The following is a 24,244-nucleotide window of genomic DNA, read 5'->3' on the forward strand; positions in this document are numbered from 1 at the left end:
CTTCTGCCCCTCACTGGGGTCAAGTGTTCATTTGTATTGCATGGGTACAATAAATGGGGTTTCTTGTAATGTGGGGAAAATCCCACAATTGTGGAGCTGCCCCTGGTGAAGCCGAGCTTTCTCTGCATTGCTGGACTTTGCCTTTCATTCATGCTTCCTTCTCCCCCCTCCTCTCCTCCTCTCCTCCTCTCCTCCTCTGCTCTCTGTCTTTTTTTTTCCTATCTTCTATTCAGGAAAAAAAAAAAATGTGTGGGTGGGCACTGCAAGCTTACCTATCAATCAAGTTACTGATCTGAAAAAAAAAAATCAGCAAGGGGAATAGAAGGAGAGAGAGAGAGAGAGAAGGGGGCTGCAGCAAGGTAGGTGGGTGTACAGAGCCAGCGGTGGGTAGGATGCTACCAAAGAGGAGAGGGTGTAATAATATACAAGCAGCATCCTTCCCAGCACAGCTTCAGAATCCGCAGCACTGATTCATAAAAGGATGAATCCCACTCCCAGCCCTGACATATGAGCCTGTTGTGGGAGGAAAAGGAAAAATTTTTAGGATCAGAACGTACAACATAAACATCCAATCTGATAAGGTAATACTGCAATTTGTACATACATGAGATTCTTTTTTTTTTTGCATGATGTTATCTATGTAAAGGATGCAGCTTCATGTATGTTATAATAGCATGAATGTGTAGACTGCATACTGATCTATGGAAGGGGGGCTATTTAATGTGATGTATATTGCAGTTATATTTTATATTGCTGGAAATAAATGTATGCTTGATTATCTATCTACTTTATCTATCTATCTATCTATCTATCTATCTATCTATCTATCTATCTATCTATCTATCTTTCTATCTATCTATCTATCTATCTATCTATCTATCTATCATGCATTCTTTCTATCCATCCATAACCTAATTCATATATACCTGCCACATCCTCTCCTTGCTTCTACCTATAGAATGAATATGATCCATCTACCTTACTGTCTGTCTGTCTATCTATGTAAACCTCTCTCCTTTACTCATCTCTTTATTCCCCTAACATATTATCTTCCATCTCTCTACCTATGTTGTGTCTGTTTTATCTCTCTACTTATCTATTTTTCCACCTATCTATCTACAGCTCTCCCCTGATAACTCAAATCTACCAACCTCATCCCACTCTCTCTTTAGTATTTATTGAATAGTATCTATCATGTTCTCTCTTTATCTGCCATACATATTTTATCTATCTCCTCTTTCTCTCTTTCTTTCTCTCCCCCTTTCTTATCTATATAACTCTTTCTATCTTTTTTTCCTTTCTAATGTATATTATCTTCTGTTCTCCCCCACTCCTATCTCTCCTTTAATCTCTCTCCTCTTTCCCTCTCTTTCATTCTCTCTCTCTCCCTCCTTCTCTCTTATACTCCTCTCTCTCTCCATCTCTCTCTCTGTTTCTCTCTCTATCTCCGTCTCTCTCTCTCTGTTTTTCTCTCTCTCTCTCCCCATCTCTCGCTCTCTTTATTTCTCTCGCTTTCTCTTTCTCTCTCTCTCAATTTCTCTCTCTCTGTTTTTTCTCTCTCCATCTTTCTCTCTCTATCCCTCCTTTAATCTCTCTCCTCTTTCCCTCTCTTTCATTCTCTCTCTCCCTCCATCTCTCTCTCTCTCTCTCTGTTTCTCTCTCTCTCTCTCTCTCTGTTTCTCTCCCTCTCTCTCTCTCTCTCTGTTTCTCTCTCTCTCTCTCTCTCTGTTTCTCTCTCTCTCTCTCTCTCTGTTTCTCTCTCTCTCTCTCTCTCTCTCTCTCTCTCTCTCTCTCTCTCTCTCTCTCTCAATTTCTCTATTTCTCTCTGGCTCTCACTTTCTTTCTCTCTCTCTCTCTCTCTGTTTTTTCTCTCTCCGTCTTTCTCTCTCTATCCCTCTAATCTCCCTCCTCTTTCCCTCTCTTTCATTCTCTCGCTCCCTCCTTCTCTCTTATACTCCTCTCTCTCTCTCTCTCTCTCTCTCTCTCCATCTCTCTCTCTCCGTTTCTCTCTCTCTGTGTTTTTCTCTTGGTCTCTCTCCGTGTCTCTCTCTTTCTCTCTCTCCATCTCTCTCTCTCTCTCTCTCTCTTTGTTTCTCTCTCTCTCCATCTCTCTCTCTGTCTCTCTCTCTCTCTGTTTTCTCTCTCTCTCTCTCTCCATTTCTTTCTCTCTCTCTCCCCCCATCTCTCGCTTGCTCTCTTTATTTCTCTCTCTCTCTCTCCATTTCTCTCGCTCTCTTTAGCTCTCTCTCACTCTTTCTCTCTCTATTTCTCTCTCGCTCTCTCTATTTCTCTCTCTCTCCATCTCTCGCTATCTCTATTTCTCTCTCGCTCTCTCTATTTCTCTCTCTCTATTTCTCTCTCTCTATTCTCTCTATTTCTCGCTCACTCTCTCTATTTCTTTCTCTCTCTTTCTGTCTCGCTCGCTCTATTTCTCTCTCTCTCTATTTCTCTCTCTCCACCTTTCTCTCGTGCTCTCTCTCTCTCCATCTCTCTCCATCTTTCTCTCTCTCTCTGTTTCTCTCTCTCTGTTTCTCTCTCTCTCTCCATCTCTCTCTCTCTCCATCTCTCTCTCTCCATCTCTATCTCTCGCATGCTCTCTATTTCTCTCTCTCTCTCTCTCCACCTCTCTCCATCTTTCTCTTTCTTTCTCTCTCTTTCTCTCTCCCTCTGTCTCTCTCTCTTTCTCTCTCTCTCTCCCCCCTCTCTCTGCTTCTCTCTCTGTTTCTCTCTCTCTCTCCGTTTCTCTCTCTCCGTTTCTCTCTCTCTCTCCGTTTCTCTCTCTCTCTCTCAGTTGCTCTCTCCCTCTCTGTTTCTCTCTCTCTCAGTTTATCTCTCTCTCTTTCCAATTCTCTCTCTTTCCATTTCTCTCTCTCCCTTTCCATCTCTCTCTCTCTCTTTCCAATCCCTCTCTCTTTCTCTTTCCACCTCTCTCTCTCTCCATCTCTCTCTCTCTCCATCTCTCTCTCTCCATCTCTCTCTCTCTCTTTCCAACCCCTCTCTCTTTCTCTTTCCACCTCTCTCTCTCTCCATCTCTCTCTCTCTCCATCTCCTCTCTCCCCCTCTCTCTCCCTCCCTCTCTCTTCCTCTCTCTTCATCTCTCTTTCCATCTCTCTCTCTCTCTCTCTCCCTCCCTCTCTCTCTCTTTCCGTCTCGCTCTACCTCTCTCTCACTCTCTCCACATCTCTCCCTCTCTCTCCATCTCTCTCTCTCTCTCCATCTCTCTCTCTCTAATCTACATGATCCCCCCCTTTATTTTTCTTATCCTGTCTCTTGTGTATATAATCAATTCTCCCCCCCCCCCTCCCCTCTCCTCTTCCTCTCTCTCCTCCTCACCCCCCCCCCCCCCTCTCTTTCTTCCCCCTCTCTCTTTATTCTATATTATGTTCTTACTTCCTTTCTTTTTCTTATCCTTTCTCTCACCTATATAATCTCTCTCTCTCTCTCTCTCTTTTACCAATCACCCAAACATACATAAACACACACATACATATACCTAGAATCTGACCTCAGTGGATTTCTCAATGGTAATCAAAGGTTGTGAATTATTGATATCAGCAATTTACATTACAGCTCCTTTCAGTGCTGAGCACCCAATGAAGTCTTTATTTTTCTCTATATTTGAATGATTTGTTGTTGTCCATCTTACAGTAATGTAACAACAAACTCATAAATGTAATATAATATAATACATAAAACACAATGGCTGAGATGTACCGTACCAGGCGCTGAGTTTGAAGATTAAAGCTGTTGCACGTTTGTAGAAGATTTGTTGCTTCCTCTCCATAGATGAGATGTAACAAGGAGCTATTGATTGGAAGTGATCAGAATGTTCTGTATTTTGTGTGTGTGTTTGTGTGTCTCTGTGTATATTTACAAAAAAAAAAAAATATATATATATATATATATATATATATATATATATATATATATATATGTGTGTGTGTGTGTGTATGTTTAATATACAGAGCATTAGCTAGCCTATCTCTAGCTACCTATTGAGTATTCTAAACACAGTGTCACCGCAGTGCTCTTACCTGCTGACAAGCAACGCTTGCAGGATCAGAGACCTGATAAAACCAAGAAGAGAATCAATGTTAGTAAATGGGCTGAGTGGGGTTTGCTGATCTTGGTAAATTTAGGGTGCTTTGTCACTTCTACACTTTCCTGGGCAGTCTTTCTCAATCACCAGGCTGAGGCCTTCCTTCTACTTGGTCTTCAGTCAACTTCAGATCCCCTAATCTATCATAGTACCTCCAACCTGACATGGTGCCCCCAGGTCCCAAGAGATCCCTCAGCCCTCACATTATTCCCAACATCCCACAGTGTTCCCCAGCCTGCTGTAGTGCCTTCGGCTCCACATAGTGCCTGAACCTCTAGAAGTTTCCCATAGTGCCCCCCCCAACCTCCCACGCTACCACCCAGCCTCCCACAATGCCCCCACCCTGCATTTGGGCCCCCATAGTGCCCCCAACCTCCAGGAGTTTCCCATAGTCCCCTCCAAACCCCCCACACTACCACCCAGCCTCCCACAATGCCCCCCATCCTGCCTTTGGGCCCCCATAGTGCCCCCAAGCTCCAGGAATTTCCCATAGTCCCCTCCAAACCTCCCACGCTACCACCCAGCCTCCCACAATGCCCCCCATCCTGCCTTTGGGCCCCCATAGTGCCCCCAATTCCAAGAGTTTCCCATAGTCCCCTCCAAACCTCCCACACTACCACCCAGCCTCCCACAATGCACCCCATCCTGCCTTTGGGCCCCCATAGTGCCCCCAATTCCAAGAGTTTCCCATAGTCCCCTCCAAACCTCCCACACTACCAGCCAGCCTCCCACAATGCCCCCCATCCTGCCTTTGGGCCCCCATAGTGCCCCCAATTCCAAGAGTTTCCCATAGTCCCCTCCAAACCTCCCACACTACCACCCAGCCTCCCACAATGCGCCCCATCCTGCCTTTGGGCCCCCATAGTGCCCCCAACCTCCAAGAGTTTCCCATAGTCCCCTCCAAACCTCCCACGCTAGCAGCCAGCTTCCCACAATGCCCCCCATCCTGCCTTTGGGCCCCCATAGTGCTCCCAACCTCCAACAGTGTCCCACAGTGCCCCTCAACTCCCACAGTGCCTGCAGGCTGCATAAAGGTCCTCAGTGCCCAAATCGCTCCCCAGCCTGCTACAGAGCTATCAGCCCTGTAGTGCCCCCAACCTCCAACAGTGTCCCTCAACCCCCCCCCCCCCACACACACACACACACACACACACACACACAGTAGCCCCAGGCCCCATGAGATTCCTCAGCCCCCATAGTGGCTCCCTAACTTCTCACAGTGCCCTCCAGCCTGCTACAAAGGCATCAGCCCCCCCCCATAGTACCCCCAATCTCCAGGAGTGTTCCACAGTGCCCCCAGGCGCTATGAGAGTGCCCAGTCCCAAAAGTGGCTCCCTAACGTCCCACAGTGCCCTCCAGCCTGCTGAAGAGCCTTCAGTCCCCCATAGTAATCAAGCCCCAATAGTACCCCCATCCTCCAGGAGTGCCCTGGAGTGCGCCAAGGTGCCATAACAGGGCTCAGAACCCACAATTTCCCACAATTTCGTATAATGCCCTCCAGCCTTGCTGCAGAACCATCAACCCCCCCTTATTGTTCACAACCTCCAGCAGTGTCTCCTCTAGCCCCTAGATTCCCCCCCCCCCCCCAAAATTTGTGACTGTCTTTCACTTTAATTTTTGGTGATAAAGGTAAAAAGGGGACATAGGGTGAATAACCCTTATGTTTCCCGGGCTCTAAGCTCCCATCTGCACACAAGGGTTGCCAACCACCCGCAAATTTACGTAAATTTACAGACAGTTTGTAAAACATATGGCTGGTGAAGAAGCCGTGCAGCCAGACGATTCCATTCCCCAACCATGGACAGCTCCTGACAGCGCATGCAAACACTCAGAGCTAATAGGACCCCTATGAGATAGCATAGGCAGATGACAGATCCTCTTTGTGGAGACTTTGGAGTGTGTGAATCCCTAATGTCTCCCTGTTCTCATTCTCAAGACTTTAAAAGCGATCAGGATGTAGAGCCATCAGCTAAAAAAACAGCACTTTGTTTTAACCGCTTGAAGGCTTTATGGACGTCGCGTGGATAGGGCAGTTTGTTTTGTTTTTTTTAAATTGAGCTGCCAACTCATAGCAAATGTGACCTGAAACTTTTATTAAAAGCCGAGCACCTGTAGGGAGGTGATATAGAGACAGAGAGTTCGCCCCCTACAGGGCAGGTTAGAAAGTAATGCTCCACACTGCTATTCCTATAGCATTAACCCTTTCACACGTTTTAAAAATTATTTTAGGCCTGAAGATTACATAAAACCCCCAAACATTATATGTTTTCTGAAAGCAGACACCCTAGAGCAGTGATGGCGAACCTTGGCACCCCAGATGTTTTGGAACTACATTTCCCATGATGCTCAACTACACTGCAGAGTGCCAGAGCATCATGGGAAATGTAGTTCCAAAACATCTGGGGTGCCAAGGTTCGCCATCACTGGCCTAGAGAATAAAATAGTGGTAGCTCAAATTTTTTTTTATGTCACATAATATTGCCATATACACTATAAGCTACCCACATTTTTGGTAAAATATAAAAGACGAGGTTGCACCGAGTAAATAGATACCCAACATGTCAAACCTTAAAGCGGAGGTCCACCCTAAAGTGGACCTTCCGCTCATTGGAACCCTCCCCCCCTCCGGCGCCACAATTGGCACCTTTCAGGGGGGAGGGGGGTGCAGGTACCTGTACAGTTAAGGTATCTGCACCCACTGCCGGGATAGCTCTCTGCGGAAAGGGGCGTAGATTCTGCAGAATCTACGCCCCTTTCCGAAAGTCCCCCGCTGTCTGCTGGGAAACACACGGATCCCAGAGGCAGCGGGTCCATCCTTATTGCGCAGCGTGACTCGCGCATACGCAGTAGGGAACCGGGAAATGAAGCCGAAAGGCTCCACTTCCTGATTCCCATACCCAAGATGGCGGCGGCAGCACCCGAGAAACGATCGAGAGATCGGCTTCGGGTGCCGACATCGCGGGCGCGCTGGGCGGGTAAGTGTACTTATTTTAAAAGTCAGCAGCTGCAGTATTTGTAGCTGCTGGCTTTTAAAAAAAAAAAAAACGGCGGAACTCCCGGCGGACTCCCGCTTTAAGTTTGTGTGCGCCTGTGAAATGGCGACAAACTTCAGTACCCTACATTTTCTATAGGCGGCGCCTCAAAAACCCCCTACAGTTCATCAGTTTAGTGTTACAAAGAAGGTCTGGTGCTAGAATTATTGCTGTCACTCTGGCATGCGTGGCAATATGTCAGGTGATATGTCAGTTTTACACACAATCCCGGAGGCTGCAGCTACCTGATCGGATGCGAAACCCCCTCGCTGTCACCTCTGGACAGCAGGATTTGCAGCATTGGCAGTCTATGGTAAGGGGTATGTTAGATGTACTAGCAGATTTAGATATACTAACAATTTGAAGCCAAACTCAGCTAACACTTTATAATCAGTTACAGCAGTTTTTTTTTTTTTTTGTTTACCTTTTTGGGATAAAGGTTTCACAATAAGTAACAGCTGATTATTGTAAGCACCCCTGTCTGTGGTAAATGGTTTGACTCATCCCTGTAACTGATACATCTGCAAGAGAGCTTGTTCTTTTGAAAAACAGCGGACTTGCTAGCTAGATGACCAGATGAAGATAAAAGAAAGAAAGCCTAAAATGGAAAGCATCATATCTTATTCCACATACACGCGATCGGAAAGCCCGCCAGCAAAAGTCCGATGAGAGCTTTTGGTTGGAAATTCCGATCGTGTGTACGCTCCATTGGACTTGAGAGCAGGTTCTCGAATTTTCCAGAAATTTGGATCGTCTGTAGCAATTCCAACGAGCAAAATTCCTACGCATGCTCGGAAACAATTCGAAGTATGCTCGGAAGCATCGAACTTAATTTTCTCGGCTCGTCGTAGTGTTGTACGTCACCGCGTTCTTGGCGGTCAAAAGTTCAGAGAACTTTTGTTTGACCCGTGTGTGTATGCAAGCCAAGCTTGAGCGGAATTCCGTCGGAAAAACCGTCCAAGATTTTTCTGACGAAAACTCAGATCGTGTGTACGCGGCATAAGAAATAAGCTGCAATATAATACATGTTAGCTTTTGGGTTTATTACCGTTTTAAGCACTTCATGCCAGGAACCAGCAGACACCATCAATGTCATTAACCTTCACTCTGAATTCTATAGCGTTGCAAGAAGGGAATGCAGAACACGTCCCGTTCTTCACCAGTCCCTCTTGTCTTCCCAAGAGATGTAACATTTCTGGAAAATTTTAAGCCATAGGAAAAAAAAAAAGTTTTTTCCTTTTTTTGTTTTCTCTGGGAAAAAATAAAAATTTTCGGAAAAATTGAAAAAAAAAAAAATCAGTGTGGAGTAGTTTTAAAAATTGAAAGTTGTTTTGTTACACTAGGAAGGTGAAATGCAGTGTATATAAAAGTATTGTATTTTTTTTTTTGAAGCACCGGATTAGAGCCATAGGCTCTAACAGGCTTTAAAAAAGGTAAACTCGTGGAGCAAAGCATTGCGCTATGAGCCCACCCAGGTGTGTTAGAAAAGCGCATGAATATTCACTTTCCTAACACTGAACTGATTCTCAGCCAATTGGGCACATTGTCAGCATTTGATGGGCACAGTGGCTGCGTTTGATGGGCACAGTGGCTGAGTTTGATGGGCACAATACCTGCATTTGATGGGCACAGTGGCTGCGTTTGGCACAGTGGCTGCGTTTTATGGGCACAGTGGCTGCGTTTGATGGGCACAGTGGCATGCGTTTGGCACAGTGGCTGCATTTGATGGGCACAGTAGCTGCATTTGATGGGCACAGTGGCTGCGTTTGATGGGCACAGTGGCTACGTTTGATGGACACAGTGGCTGCGTTTGATGGGCACAGTGGCTGCGTTTGATGGGCAGAGTGGCTGCGTTTAATGGGCACAGTGGATGCGTTTGATGGGCACAGTGGCTGCGTTTGATGGGCACAGTGGGTGCGTTTGATGGGCACAGTGGCTGCGTTTGATGGGCACAGTGGATGCATTTGATGGGCACAGTGAGGCTGCAATTGATGTATTTTTTTCAAGAATTTTTCAGTTTGTTTGCGCTCCCCCAAACATTTTGATCACCAGCCACCACTGGTGCCTAGTGTCATACTCCCAAAGGTGGTGCCATAACCCAATGGTCAGAGATCAAGATCTTTGCTGAGAATGAAGGAGAAATCTGCTTTTCCCATCTCCCTGATAATGAGACAGTAAGCTGGTATAAGAAAGGGTAATTCTGAGCTGGTATTAATGTGGCATTGGGCTGGTATATAAAAATGTTGCAATGATCTGATATATAATAATGCTACATCAGGCTAATATATATACAGGGGTGGACTGACAACTCATGGAGCCCCCAGGCAATAGGAGATTATGGGGCCCCCAGGCAATCAGACATTATGGGGCCACACAGTATACACAAACACACACACAGTATACAATCACACAGTATACACAGACATGTTTCTATTGGCTGAGAAGGTGCTGGAGAGGTGGGGCAGCTATAATCTCGGGATTTTTAGACCAAAAGGATGTCGGTAAGGGACATTTCAGAGACAGATGTAAAAAAAACACAGATTTTTACATACTGTGCCTGGTTTTACTGAGGCTGGCAACCCTGATGGGGCCCCCTAGATGCACGGGGCACTCGGGCAGTGCCACCCCTGTATATATAATAATGTGACCCATAGCTGGTATAATTTAATATAGTACTTAGCTGGTATAAAATAATGTGTCTATAAGTTGGTATATAGTGATGTGGCTCTCAGGCTCGGCTCACACCTATACATTTTTCTTTCTTTTTTTTTTTTCAGAAACGCACTACAGTCCATTTAATGTGGTTTCCTATGGGACAAGTTCACATCTATGCTTTTTTCAGCCGTTGCGTTTTTGGAAAGGGTTAGGGACTTTTTCAAAAGCAAAACGGTGCATTTTTGGTTCAATCAAGAATTGGAGCACCCCTAGTGGTGGACTTTTTAGAATGTACGTGCCTAAAAAGTCCACCACTAGGGGTGCTCTAATTCTTTGTTTACAATTTTGGAAGTGGCACACAAAATAGTAAAATTATTGCCTTCCATATATATTTTTGGTTCAATAGACTTCGACGGAGAAGCTGCAGAAAAGCATGCAGTGCATTTTTGCCTTGATTTTACTGTGATCTAGATGCGATTTGCGTTTTTTTTTTTTTTTTTTTACTCCACCCAACAAGACAACAAATTGGCTGAAAAAAACTTGTCAAAAACGTGTGTGCAAAAAAATGCACCACAAAAAGCACTGCAGAGACAAATCAAAAGCAAACTGCATAGTTGTAAACCAAGCCTAACCTGGTATATAACAATGTGGCACTGATCTGACAAATACTGAGGTGACCCTGAGCTAGTATATAATCATTTCGCAGAAAGCTGGTATATAATAATGTGGCAATGAGCTGGTATATAATAGTGTAGCAGTGATCTGGTATGCAATAATGTGGAAAAGATCTGGTATAGAATAATGTAGCAGTGATCTGGTATATAATAATGTCATAGCTCCCAACTGTCCCGGATTTCGAGGGCGATTTGGAGCAAAGTCCCTCTGTCTCTCTTTCCTCCTCATTTGTCCCTCATGTTGGTCTGATCTATATAGATGTGTATAAAATGCACTTTTTATCTTTCAAAAAGTGTTTTCCAGTGCTAAACCTTTCATCCAATTTCTAAATTGCTGCATTTGTAAATTTGAAAAGCCAATATAAAGGAATAGTAGTAGTAAAAAAAAAAGTCCTTGTGGATTTTTAACCACTTCAATACCGGGCACTTAAACACCTTCCTGCCCAGACCAATTTTGAGCTTTCAGCGCTGTCGCACTTTGAATGACAATTGCGCGGTCATGCAACACTGTACCCAAATGAAATTTTTATCATTTTTTTCCCACAAATAGAGCTTTCTTTTGGTGGTATTTGATCACCTCTACGGTTTTTATTTTTTGCGCTACAAATAAAAAAATACAGAAAATTTTGAAAAAAAAAATGTTTTTTTTTGTTTCAGTTTCAAAACTTTGTAAATAAGTACATTTTCTCCTTCACTGATGGGCACTGATGGGGCTACACTGATGGGCACTGATAAGGTGGCACTGATGGGCACCAATGTGGCACCAATGAAGTGGCACTGATAGGCGGCACTGATGGGCGACACGGATGGGCGACACGGATGGGCGACACGGATGGGCGACACGGACGGACACTGATAGGTGGCACAAATTGGCACTGATAGCTGGCACAGATGGGCGGCACGGATGGGCATGGATAGGCGGCACAGGTGGGCATGGATAGGTGGCACAGGTGGGCATGGATAGGCGGCACAGGTGGGTATAGATAGGCGGCACAGGTGGGCATGGATAGGCGGCACAGGTGGGCACTCATAGGCGGCACAGGTGGGCACTCAGACGGCACAGGTGGGCACTCAGGCGGCACAGGTGGGCACTCATAGGCGGCACAGGTGGGCACTCATAGGCGGCATCGGTGTTATAGTAATGGATGCCAATCAGTGCCAAACAATAATGCATGCCAATCAGTGATGCCCATTGTGGCCACTGATTGGCATCCATTATGGGCACTGATTGGCACCCATTGTGCTGACTGGCACCCTGGTGGTCTAGGGAGGATTATGGGTTTTTATTACCTTTTCCCTGGTGGTCTAGTGGTGTCCCTGGTGGTCCAGTGTGGGCATCCTCGGGGGGGCTGTGCTGATAATCGATCAGCACAGACCCCCCCTGTCAGAGGAGCAGCCGATCGGCTCTCCTCTACTCGCGTCTGACAGACGCGAGTGAGGGAAAGCCGATCACCGGCTCTTCCCATTTACACTGTGATCAGCCGTGATTGGACACGGCTGATCACATGGTAAAGAGTCTCCGTCGGAGACTCTTTACCGAGATCGTAGTTGCCGGGTGTCAGACTGACACCCCGCAACAACGATCGCCGCGATGCGCGCCCCTGGGGGCGCGCAGCGGCTCATAATCCTAATCACGTCATATGACGTCCGGTTAGGATTATGAAACCACTTTGCCGCCGTCAATTTGTAATAGGGCGGGCGGCAAGTGGTTAATTAACCTTTTTTTTGGTTAATTCTCCTTTAAGGGGGTGTGGCAGGGGGCGTGTCCTATGCCTACATACGTTTGTTAGTAGGGGTCCCTCATTTCCATCTCAAAATGTTGGGAGGTATGTAATGTGGCAGTGAGCTGGCATATAATAATGTGGCAGTGAGCTGGCATATAATAATGTGGCAGTGAGCTGGCATATAATAATGTGGCAGTGAACTGTGGTATATAATAATGTGGCAGTGATCTGGCATATAATAATGTGGCAGTGAGCTGGTATATAATAATGTGGCAGTGATCTGGCATATAATATGTGGCAGTGATCTGGCATATAATAATGTGGCAGTGAGCTGGTATATAATAATGTGGCAGTGATCTGGCATATAATATGTGGCAGTGAGCTGGCATAGAACATCATTAAAGTAATTTTTTCCACAAAAATTGCATTTGAAAGGCCGCTGCGCAAATACAGTGTGACATAAAATATTGCAACAACCACCATTTTATTCTATAGGGTGTCTACTAAAATATATATATATATATATATATATATATATATATATATATATATATATATAATGTTTGGGGGTTCTAAGTAATTTTCTGGCAAAAAAAAATGTCAGAAAAAGGTTTAGTGTTTAAAGCGGGAGTCTGCCGGGACTCCGCGTTTTTTTTTTTTTTTAAAAGCCAGCAGCTACAAATACTGCAGCTGCTGACTTTTAAAATAGTGACACTTACCTGTCCAGCGCGCCCGCGATGTCGGCACCCGAAGCCGATCTCTAGATCGACACTCGAGTGCTGCCGCCGCCATCTTGGGTATGGGAATCAGGAAATGGAGCCTTTCGGCTTCATTTCCCGGTTCCCTACTGCGCATGCGCGAGCCGCGCTGCGCAATGAGGACGGTCCCCGCTGCCTCTGGGATCTGTGTGTTTCCCAGCAGGCAGCGGGGCACTTGCGGGAAGGGGCGGGCACTTGCGGAAAGGGGCGTAAGTTACGCCCCTTTCCGCAGAGAGCTATCCCGGAAGTGGGTGCAGTTACCTGGATTATCCAGGTAACTGCACCCCCCTCCCCCCTGAAAGGTGCCGATTGTGGCACCGAAGGGGGGGAGGGTTCCGATGAGCGGAAGGTCCACTTTAGGGTGGACCTCCGCTTTAAGTGGTTAAAACTTTTTTCACTTACACACAAATTCTATTCCATTGACAAATTGTTACAATGTTTATACTTAAGTTCAACTAATAAAGAATGTTTTGATTGTTGGCAGACTGCCCGGTTTTTCTCTTCCTTTCTTTTGGTGGCTGTGGCTTCAGAAGAGCAGAGAGAATTCTTTGCATAGAAAGAATCGGGAAACACTTTAGTCAAGATCGCGATAACGATTCTTGATGATTAATTGTGCAGCTCTATCTGGTATATAATAATGTGGCAGTGATCTGGTATATAATAATGTGGAAAATGATCTGGTATATAATAATTTGGCTCTAAGCTGATATATGACAATGTGGCACTGATCTGACATAGGCCCCTTTCACACTGACGTCCCGTTCAGGCCCGCCTGTCAGTTTTTCAGGCGGACCTGAACGGGTGCTCCATAGAGCTCTATGGAGCGTCGGATGTCAGCGGTGACATGTCCGCTGACATCCGACCCGCTCCGATCCGAAAAAGTTTAACGGAGGAAAAAGCTATTTTTCCATCCGTCTGCGGATCGGATCGGGTGACGACGGGCACTGTGGTCCGTCGTCATCCGATCTCCCATAGGGGAGAGCGGCGCTGTGACAGGTCCGTCCCTGCGCAGTGTGCAGAGACGGACCTGTCATCTCCCTGCTCAGCGGGGATTGACGGAGTGATCCCCACGGAGCAAACGGATATCCACGGGGCGGATCAGAACTGATCCGCCCCGTGTGAAAGGACCCATATAAAGAGGTGACCCTAAGGTAGTATATAATCATTTTGTGGTGAGCTGGTATATAATAATGTGCAGTGAGCTGGTATATAATAATATTTTGTAATAACGTGGCACTGATATAGTATGCAGTAATGTGACAGTGAGCTGGTACTTTACATAGTAAAGTGGCACCGAGCTTACATATAGGAATCAACCCGGGGCTGGTATATAGTAATGTAAAGCTGAGCTGGTAAAATATGTAGCACCGATCTTATAGGTAAGAATGCCAAGATGCAAATGAACATGAAGATGTGACTGCGCTAGGTTAAAACATACTAGGTTAAAACGTACTCAAAATAATTAATTCAATGGCCAAATGAATCACATGATCAAAGATATTACTGTGTAATAAACAAAAAAAAAATCATCAATGAAACAATGTTTCATATAAGCAAATAAAGCTAAAAAAAATTTACTTTAAAAAAAAAAATAAAATGAAAAAAAAAAATATTGCAATATAATTTATAAGTAGCCCACAATTTGCAGTTTCATATGGAACAGTCTTAACCCAATTTTCTTCATCATTGTTTCTCCAGCAGAGCATTTGAATCTGATTTTCATCTCCCATCTGAGACCAGAAAAGTGCCAGAAATCCTGACATTTATTGTTTCAAAAGAAAGTACAATGCACTTACATTGTAAAGTGTCTAATTTTTAGGGACTCATTAATGATGGGCATGGTACCACTGGATTGGCGCAGGGCCAACGTGGTGCCTATATTTAAAAAGGGAACAAAGTCTTTACCAAGTAACTATAGACCTGTTAGTTTAGCTTCTATAGTTGGGAAGATACTGGAGAGTTTAATAAAATATCACATAAACAAGTATTTTAAGCAACAGACAACATGGATTAATGAAAGACAGAAGGAGGTAAGTAAAACCTTGGACAGAGGGGTGGCTGTGGATGTGGTATACATGGACAGAGGGGTGGGCTGTGGACGTGGTATACTTGGACAGAGGGGTGGCTGTGGATGTGGTATACATGGACAGAGGGGTGGGCTGTGGATGTGGTATACATGGACAGAGGGGTGGGCTGTGGATGTGGTATACATGGACAGAGGGGTGGTGGTGGACGTGGTATACTTGGACAGAGGGGTAGCTGTGGACGTGGTATACTTGGACAGAGGGTGGCTGTGGATGTGGTATACTTGGACAGAGGGGTGGCTGTGGATGTGGTATACTTGGACAGAGGGGTGGCTGTGGACGTGGTAAACTTGGACAGAGGGGTGGCTGTGGACGTGGTATACTTGGACAGAGGGGTGGCTGTGGACATGGTATACTTGGACAGAGGGGTAGCTGTGGACGTGGTATACTTGGACAGAGGGTGGCTGTGGATGTGGTATACTTGGACAGAGAGGTGGCTGTGGATGGGGTATACTTGGACAGAGGGGTGGCTGTGGACGTGGTATACTTGGACAGAGGGGTGGCTGTGGATGTGGTATACTTGGACAGAGGGGTGGCTGTGGACGTGGTAAACTTGGACAGAGGGGTGGCTGTGGACGTGGTATACTTGGACAGAGGGGTGGCTGTGGACATGGTATACTTGGACAGAGGGGTAGCTGTGGACATGGTATACTTGGACAGAGGGGTAGCTGTGGACGTGGTATACTTGGACAGAGGGTGGCTGTGGATGTGGTATACTTGGACAGAGAGGTGGCTGTGGATGGGGTATACTTGGACAGAGGGGTAGCTGTGGATGTGGTATACTTGGACAGAGGGGTGGCTGTGGACGTGGTATACTTGGACAGAGGGGTAGCTGTGGATGTGGTATACTTGGACAGAGGGTGGCTGTGGATGTGGTATACTTGGACACAGGATGTCTCCAACTTAAAAGTCAAACTCAATGCTCTGTCTAATTGGGCGACTATGTGGCAGATGAGGTTTAATGTTGATAAATGTAAAGTTCTGCACTTGGGGGCTAAGAATATGCATCATACATACTAGGGGGAGTACAACTGGGGGGATCCATAATGGAGAAGGATCTGGGGGGGGTTTTGGTGGATCATAAGCTCAATAATAACATGCAATACCAAGCTGCGGTTTCTAAAGCGAGCAAAGTCATTTCCTGTATTAGGAGAGGTATGGACTCCAGAGAGAGAGATATCATTTTGCCCCCCTGTACAAATCATTAGTGAGACCTCATCTGGAATATGCAGTTCAGTTTTGGGCTCCAGTTCTCAAAAAGGATATCGGGGAACTGGAGAAAGTGCAGAGAAGGGCAACCAAACTGATAAGAGGCATGGAGGAGCTCAGCTATGAGGAGAGATTAGAGGAACTGAATTTATTCTCTCTTGATAAGAGGAGATTAAAGGGGGATATGATCACCAGGTATAAATAAGGGGTCCATATAGTGAACTTGGTGTTGAGTTATTCACTTTATGGTCATAACAGAGGACGAGGGGGCACTCTTTACATCTGGAGGAAAAGAGATTTCATCTCCAAATAAGGAAAAGTTTCTTTACAGTAAGAGCTGTGAAAATGTGCAATAGACTCCCGCCAGAGTTGGTTCTGGCAAGTTCAGTAGATTGCTTTAAGAAAGGATTCTTTCCTCAAAGCATATGAGGTAACTGGGTACTTATAGGTGAAGTTGCTTCTCGGGGGATCAGGAAGGAGTTTTTTCCCCTGCTGTAGCAAATTGGATCATGCTTTTCTGGGTTTTTTTTCGCCTTCCTCTGAATCAACTGTGGGTATAGAATTGGGTATATGGGATTGTATGATATTATTTATTTATTTATTTATTTTTATGGTTGAACTTAACTTGCGTCTTTTTTCAACCTGGCTAACTATGCAACTATCCAACTATGTCTACCCCACACTCGGGGATACTCACGTCACTAGAAAGCACTGTCATTTCTAACCGCTAAGCCAGGCTGTGAGAGGACAGGCAATGCGGAGAAACGTCAGTCTCGGAAAGCACCGCCCTACGCGTTTCGACGTGATGTCGTCATCAGGAGCGGCATCAGCTCACAGCCTGTTTTAGCGGCTGGAGCACTGTCTGTGTCCTATACATGGTCTGAGATGGGAGGTGAAATCATGCTGGGTTAACCCCTTGAGAGAAGGAAAGGATTAAGACTGGATTACCCAGTTATGTGACAATAGCTAATTAATAATTGCTATCGTCTTCCTGATTCGCCTTATGGCCAATCAGGAAGGAGTCTTAGGACTCCCTGGCCAATAGGGTCTCAGGACACACCTTCTGTTTGGGGGGGAGAAGAAGCAATGGCTCTATCTCTTCCTTCCCCCTGCCTCCTAAAGTAAGGCCTCTGAAGGCCATGCGGGGGGGGGGGGGGGGGGGCGATCGTCACATTCCCGTCTGACACCCATGCAGGGGGTGGGGGATGATTACTGCAAATAGTTTGCCACCTCCCCAAAATATTGAGCACCGGACACCACTGCATTTTGCCCAATAGCACTGCAAGTACTTTTTTTGTGGATTCAGCCACTGCATTGAGATTTTTTTTGTTGTGCAATAGACACTCTGGCACATGTTTATCCATTTTTGATTGACTTTTCATTTTATTTTTTATTTTTTATTTTTTTTACTTTTATTTATCTTATTTTTTTTGCTTATATGAACTATTTTGCCCATTGATGAATTATTTATTTATTACACAGTAATTGGGCCGCTTGCCTTTACACACACATGAACTTTAATGGCCTCCCAGTCTTAGTTCGTAGCGTTGATTGAGTTGGCCCGCCCTTTGCAGCTATAACAGCTTCAACTCTTCTGCAAAGGCCGTCCACAAGGTTTTGGAGTGTGTCTATGGGAACGTTTGACCATTCTTCCAGAAGCGTATTTGTGAGGTCAGGCACTGATGTTGGACGAGAAGGCCTGGCTCGCAGTCTCTGCTCCAATTCATCCCAAAGGTGTTCTATCGGGTTGAGGTCAGGACTCTGTGCAGGCCAGTCAAGTTCCTCCACCCCAAACGCTGAAAAAAAAAAAAAAAGTAGTGCATGCACAACCCTAGGCGGGTGTGTTGGGTTTCACATACTTTGAATGGTGATGCAGGGCACCTAGCATTACACTATAGTGTTAATGGACCCTAAGGGGAAAAAAATAATCTATCAGCAAGCTTGTGACACGTGGTAAGTGGGCGGAGCTGGGAACACGCATGTAGACTTCTCATTGTTCATCTTTAAATAATCAGTTTTGGACGGACCTATTGTACATCCTAAATTAAAAATGAAGATTATATTTTAATTGGTATTTCTTTCCTGTCTTGTCCCATTTACCTTTTCATCTTTAATATTTCCCTGGCAGGAGTATCTAGTTAAATCCAAACTGCTCAGTTTATATTCCGTCAGGCCTGGTTTAGCTGCCTCCCTGACAAACCAATTTGCAGGCCTCCCCAGGGCAGCCCTGCCGAAGTCTTCTTGAATCCTCTAGCATGTCATCGTTATGGGTAGACTAACCATTGTCAATGTATTTCTGATGAGCAAAAGGGATTGTGACAGAGCGGGTGTAATAATAAATGTTGAGGCCTGTCTTAAAGAAGATCTTTCGTCAAAATGCATGGTCCCCTTATTATGTAGATCCTCTCCTCCCCCATGTAGTAATGTAAAATTGAATTGTGTCTAAGCACAAGAACAAAAATGCCATATTTTGTAGCTTACAAGTCCTTGAATGTGGTGGCTTCATTAGTTTTCTTTTTTGTTTCTTTTTTTTTCCCTTTATTTGCACCCGGTCATCCTGCTAGTAACATACTTTGTGTTCTAGGGTGACAACCCTCACTCGCCACCATGGCTTTTTCTGTTTTTTTTTCTCAGAGAATAGGTGCAAGAACACCCTGCCTTGGCCAACTCCCTGCCTCCAACCACGCTCTAGCCCCGCCCCCGTTGCGGCACCTTCTGGCCGAAAAAAAAAAAGCCCTGCTCACCATACTGTATTTATGGGTGAGCAGGGTTGTCACCCTAAGACAGGGCTAGAGGACACCCTCATCTCTCCACATGGCTAGAACCTGGTGGGACTTGTTTTGTAATCCAAAGAGAGAGATGGTAACAAGGTAACTGATAACAGTAAGCAGAGGAAGAGCAAACAAAGTTTTCAGCTCTAAAGGGTTTTGAGAGGATCAGAACACTTATATATTATATTGAACATATATATTAAAAATATCCGTTCAATGGTATATTAAAAGCAGAAGTAAAGTTCTAGCTCTAGCAATATGAAGTGTTGCCAACTGTCTGTAAAATTATGGACAGTTTGTAAAAAAAAAAGGGCAGTTTTCTCCTGTCTGTAATTGTCCATGGACAGGACAGGATGATCATCGATAATCAGCTGAGCTCCGCCTTCCTCGGGCAGTGGGGCAGTGACGTCATGTCGCTTGGTACCTTTCCCAGCCGATGCGATGTCCGCAATCTACCACCATCATCATCTCACCCCGGTCTTCTTCTGGGTTTGGCATTTTTGGTCTTCTTCATTGGTCCCGGCTGAGATGACTTAGGCCTTGCTCATTCACATGGGGCAATTACTTCTTGCCTATCTTCAAGAAGCACCTTGAGGATAGGCAAGATGTAATTGGCTCCTGCAGTGATGAGTCAAATGACCAAATCATAAGGGGCTAGGGCAGTGATGGCGAACCTTGGCACCCCAGATGTTTTGAAACCACATTTCCCATGATGCTCGTGCACTCTGCAGTGTAGTTGAGCATCATTGGAAATGTAGTTCCAAAACATCTGGGGTGCCAAGGTTCACCATCACTGGGCTAGGGGAACAACACATAAGTAGAGTTGACCAATCATGATCACTTCCCAAAAGCCCAGGACTGAGATTACGTGACCAAATACCTACTTCTGCTCATGGGATCAGCCAGGGCTGGACTGGGACAGAAATTTGACCCTGGACTTCATCCAGACCGGCCCACTTACATTTTGAGTGTCCCATCAGCACTCCCTTACATCAGAGTGTCCCATCACCAGCCCCCTTACATCAGAGTGTCCCATCACCAGCCCCCTTACATCAGAGTGTCCCATCACCAGCCCCTTACATCAGAGTGTCCCATCACCAGCCCCCTTACATCAGAGTGTCCCATCACCAGCCCCCTTACATCAGAGTGTCCCATCACCAGCCCCCTTACATCAGAGTGTCCCATCACCAGCCCCCTTACATCAGAGTGTCCCATCACCAGCCCCCTTACATCAGAGTGTGCCATCACCAGCCCCCTTACATCAGAGTGTCCCATCACCAGCCCCCTTACATCAGAGTGTCCCATCACCAGCCCCCTTACATCAGAGTGTCCCATCACCAGCCCCCTTACATCAGAGTGTGCCATCACCAGCCCCCTTACATCAGAGTGTCCCATCACCAGCCCCCTTACATCAGAGTGTCCCATCACCAGCCCCCTTACATCAGAGTGTCCCATCACCAGCCCCCTTACATCAGAGTGTCCCATCACCAGCCCCCTTACATCAGAGTGTCCCATCACCAGCCCCCTTACATCAGAGTGTCCCATCACCAGCCCCCTTACATCAGAGTGTCCCATCACCAGCCCCCTTACATCAGAGTGTGCCATCACCAGCCCCTTACATCAGAGTGTCCCATCACCAGCCCCCTTACATCAGAGTGGCCCACTGAGCCATCGGCCCACCGGGAAACTCCCTGTAGTCCCGATGGCCAGTACATGCCTGGGATCAGCCCATTAGATCCCAGTGCAGCCTGTTCTTCAGCCTTTATATTACTGTTTTCTTTATTTGCCCCAGTAAAATTGCTAAAGTGAACCAGCCAGATCCTATACATTGTGAAAGCTAACCAAACTGCTTAAGTGCAAACAGCTTGTGTCGTGTTGCCTGCAAAGACCTTTGTTATTCTCAACTCTAGTTTCTCTGTTTCCTCAGAGTTCCTTCAAACCCAGGTCCAGGCTGTTTTTGGGACTTTGACATTTGTTCAAGTCAACACTAAGCCACCTCTTCCCCATCGTTCAGACGTAGAGTGGCAGAGCCTATTTGGTATCTGAGGTTCTGGCAATACTGTTGAATGGCAGGTAGACGAGTTTTGGTGCCAAGAGGGGTTGTAAATTCCAAAGGGTTCCATTAGGACATTTGTATTAATTTGAGGAAGAATATGGGTACAGCCATCATAAGGTGAGTACACTCCCACAGAACCACTGAAAAAATGTCGAAAAAAAAAACTGTTGTAGACTGCCAGACAGAACAATAAAAAAGAAATATAAGAAAGTCCCACACTTCGTGATGAAGATGGAAAAGGCTCCTAGCCTAGGATAGCCAAGGTGACATCAAAACACCCTCACCAAAAGCTTACCGGAATGCCAGTGACCCCTAGCAGTCACTGGTCAGTATGCACCATATCGCCATTCCATCCTCTGCCATGGAGTTCGTTCTTAGCCCTTGTACACACGGTCGGACATTACGACAACCAAATCCATCGGATTTTGTCCAATGGATTTTGTCTGAAACTGTTGCATACACACGGTCGGACGAAGTTGTCAGAAAATCCGATCGTTCAGAACGTGATGACGTAATTTCGTTACGACGGGACTACGTTCAGGCTAGTAGCCAATAGCTTTGATGTAGGAATTTGATCTGAGCATGCGTGGTACTTTGTCCGATCGGAATTCTCTACACATGATCGGAGTATGTCCGATCGGAGCATTTTGTCGGAAAATTTTACCAACAAGTTGGAAAACTTGGTCCGTCGGATACTCCGACGGAAACAGTCCGATGGAGACCACACACAGTCGGAATATCCGACAACACGGTCCGATAGGACACATTCCGACGGAATCTCCGACCGTGTGTACAAGGGCTAACTGTTTAATCGAGCGCCTATTGACCACTCTTATTAGGGTTCATTGGCATTTCGGTAAGCTTTTGGTGAGTGTGTTTTGGTGTCACCTCTGTTATTCTAGTAACCTTGTCCATCTTCATCACAGAGTGTGAGACTTTCTTATATTTCATTTTTACTGTTCTATCTGGTGGTGACACCTTTAAATGTGGATTTGTCACTATTTTGCACTACTGTTTTGTCACGATTCATTTCATTTATTCACTTTTAAATATTTTCGCAATTTGCATATTTCTTAAGGGCACAATTAATTACAAATTTGGATGTATATTACATTTCACACGTAAGTCGAAACCTTGTGTAAGCTCCATGTCAGAGCTTACGTAGGGTTAATGACTTCTTCTCCTCCTTCACGCAATTGGCTCCTCAGATCCCTCCACTGCACACTTATGCCCCGTACACACGATCGGACTTTCCGACAACAAAACCGTGGAATTTTGTTTGAAGGTTGTTGGCTCCAACTTGTCTTGCATACACACGGTCACACAAATGTTGGCCAACAATTACGAACGTAGTGACATACAAGATAAAAAGGAAGTTCAATAGTCATGCGCCACCCTTTGGGCTCCTTCTTGTCATGGTTATGCAATAGTTTGTCTGCTTACCTGTTCCCATGTGTTCATCTAGAGACCAGCCGACCCTCACCTGTCTGCTTTTGTAATCCATCCTCTGGCATGGCTCCACCCTAGCTCCTATCAGGGAGCTCTATATTAACCTGTGCACTGCAAGCCAACCCTGCTGATCAACCTTTGTGTGTTAGCTTCCTGTTACCTGCCCGTGTGCTCTTCTGTTGTTTTCCGTTACCGACTTTGGCGTGTCCTTGACTATCCCTGTTTGCCTGTGATCCCGACCTTTTGGCGTGTCCCTGACTATTCCTGTCTGCTTGTGGCCCTGACCTTGGCTTTGTCCCCCACTTTCCCTATCCTCCTGTTGCCTACTGTGGGTGTGAGCTGGGGGACCCTGGGGGTCGCGACCTGGAGCCAGTTGCAGCCAAGTCCATCCTCACCACTAGAGGCGCTGGTGAACACCTGCTGGCTCTAAGGCCGCGTACACACGGGCGGATTGTCTGCCCAACTAAGTTCGACAGAGAATCCGACAGACAGTCCGTCCAACTTTTGAATGAACGGACTTGACCACACACGACGAACAGACAGTCCGCTGAAAGCTTGCGCGATGACGTGTACAGCACGTACGACGGGACTAGAAATACGACGTCCAATACACTGCAATGCAACCTTCGGCCGTGTAAATCCTTTCTGAGCATGCGCCATACTTAGTCCGTCCAACTTGCCTACTCACGAGCGGACTGTCCGCTGAAACCAAGTTTGGACGGACAAAATTACGGAAATTCCGAAAGACTTAGTCCGCCAGACTGTCCGCTGAAAAAGTCCGCTGAAGCCCACACACGAGCGGATTGTCCGCTGAAACACGTTTCAGCGGACTAAGTTGGACGGACAATCCTCTCGTGTGTACGTGGCCTTAGACTCTGCGCCCCAGGGAATCTTACGCTCTAACCCCAGTGGGATCTGTCTCCCGTCTGCAGCAGTCAGCCGTAGGGTCCACAACCTTGCGGTGCACTCCTGATCCCTACGGTGTGCATCTGTCACCTCGCCTCAAGGTGACCTGATACTTCTGCTAATATTGTGTTTGGTGAGCCTTGAATCTGTGCATGCGTGTTTGCACTTTTAGACTTTTGTCCGACGTGCTTGTTCACACACAATCGGAAAGTCCGACAACACACATTTGTTGGCGGAAAATTTGAGAACATGCTAGCCAACATTTGTTGGCGGAAAGGCCGACAATGAATGTCCAATGGAGCACACACACGGTCGGACTTTCCGCCAACAATCCAACATTTGTTTTCAGAAAATCCGATCGTGTGTACGGGGCATTACACTTTAAAGAAAACCCACCAAGAATGGACATTTTGAAGGACCTTAATTTCCACACTTAAAGAGACTGATACTTCCCAATGCTGATCAAAGTATCAGGCCGCGTACACACGCGGGGACTGTTCGCCCAACTTTGTCCGCTGAACAGTGTTTCGGCAAACAGTCCGCTCGTGTGTGGGCTTTCAGCGGACAGTTTCAGCGAACAGTCCGCTGAACAAGGTTTTTCGGAATTTCCGAAAAACTGTCCGCTGAAACCTTGTTTCAGCGAACAGTTCCCTCGTGTGTAGGCTTGTTCGACAAACTAAGTTCCGCGCATGCTCAGAAAGGCTTTACACGCCGAAAGTTATAATGCAGTGTATAGGACGTCGTATTTTTCGTCCCGTCGTACGTGCCGTTCACGTCATCGCGCACGGTTTCAGCAAACTGTTCGTACGTCGTGTGTGGCCATGTCC

At 46.0% G+C, this 24,244-nt stretch overlaps 1 protein-coding gene across 1 annotated transcript in view; it reads left to right on the forward strand.

Moving 5' to 3' along the window:
• The first annotated feature begins 233 nt into the window (after window positions 1-233).
• Window positions 234-24,244, forward strand: part of PTPN5 (protein tyrosine phosphatase non-receptor type 5) — a 165,146-nt gene continuing 141,135 nt past the window's right edge. The window contains exon 1 of the mRNA XM_077453529.1: window positions 234-581. The gene's annotated coding sequence lies outside the window, so the exon portion shown is untranslated. The remainder of the gene's footprint in view (window positions 582-24,244) is intronic.

Source organism: Lithobates pipiens, unplaced genomic scaffold, assembly GCF_037356315.1.
Source record: "Lithobates pipiens isolate NorthernLeopardFrog02 unplaced genomic scaffold, aLitPip1_a1.2 Scaffold_24, whole genome shotgun sequence".
In the NCBI taxonomy this organism is placed as follows: domain Eukaryota; kingdom Metazoa; phylum Chordata; class Amphibia; order Anura; family Ranidae; genus Lithobates; species Lithobates pipiens.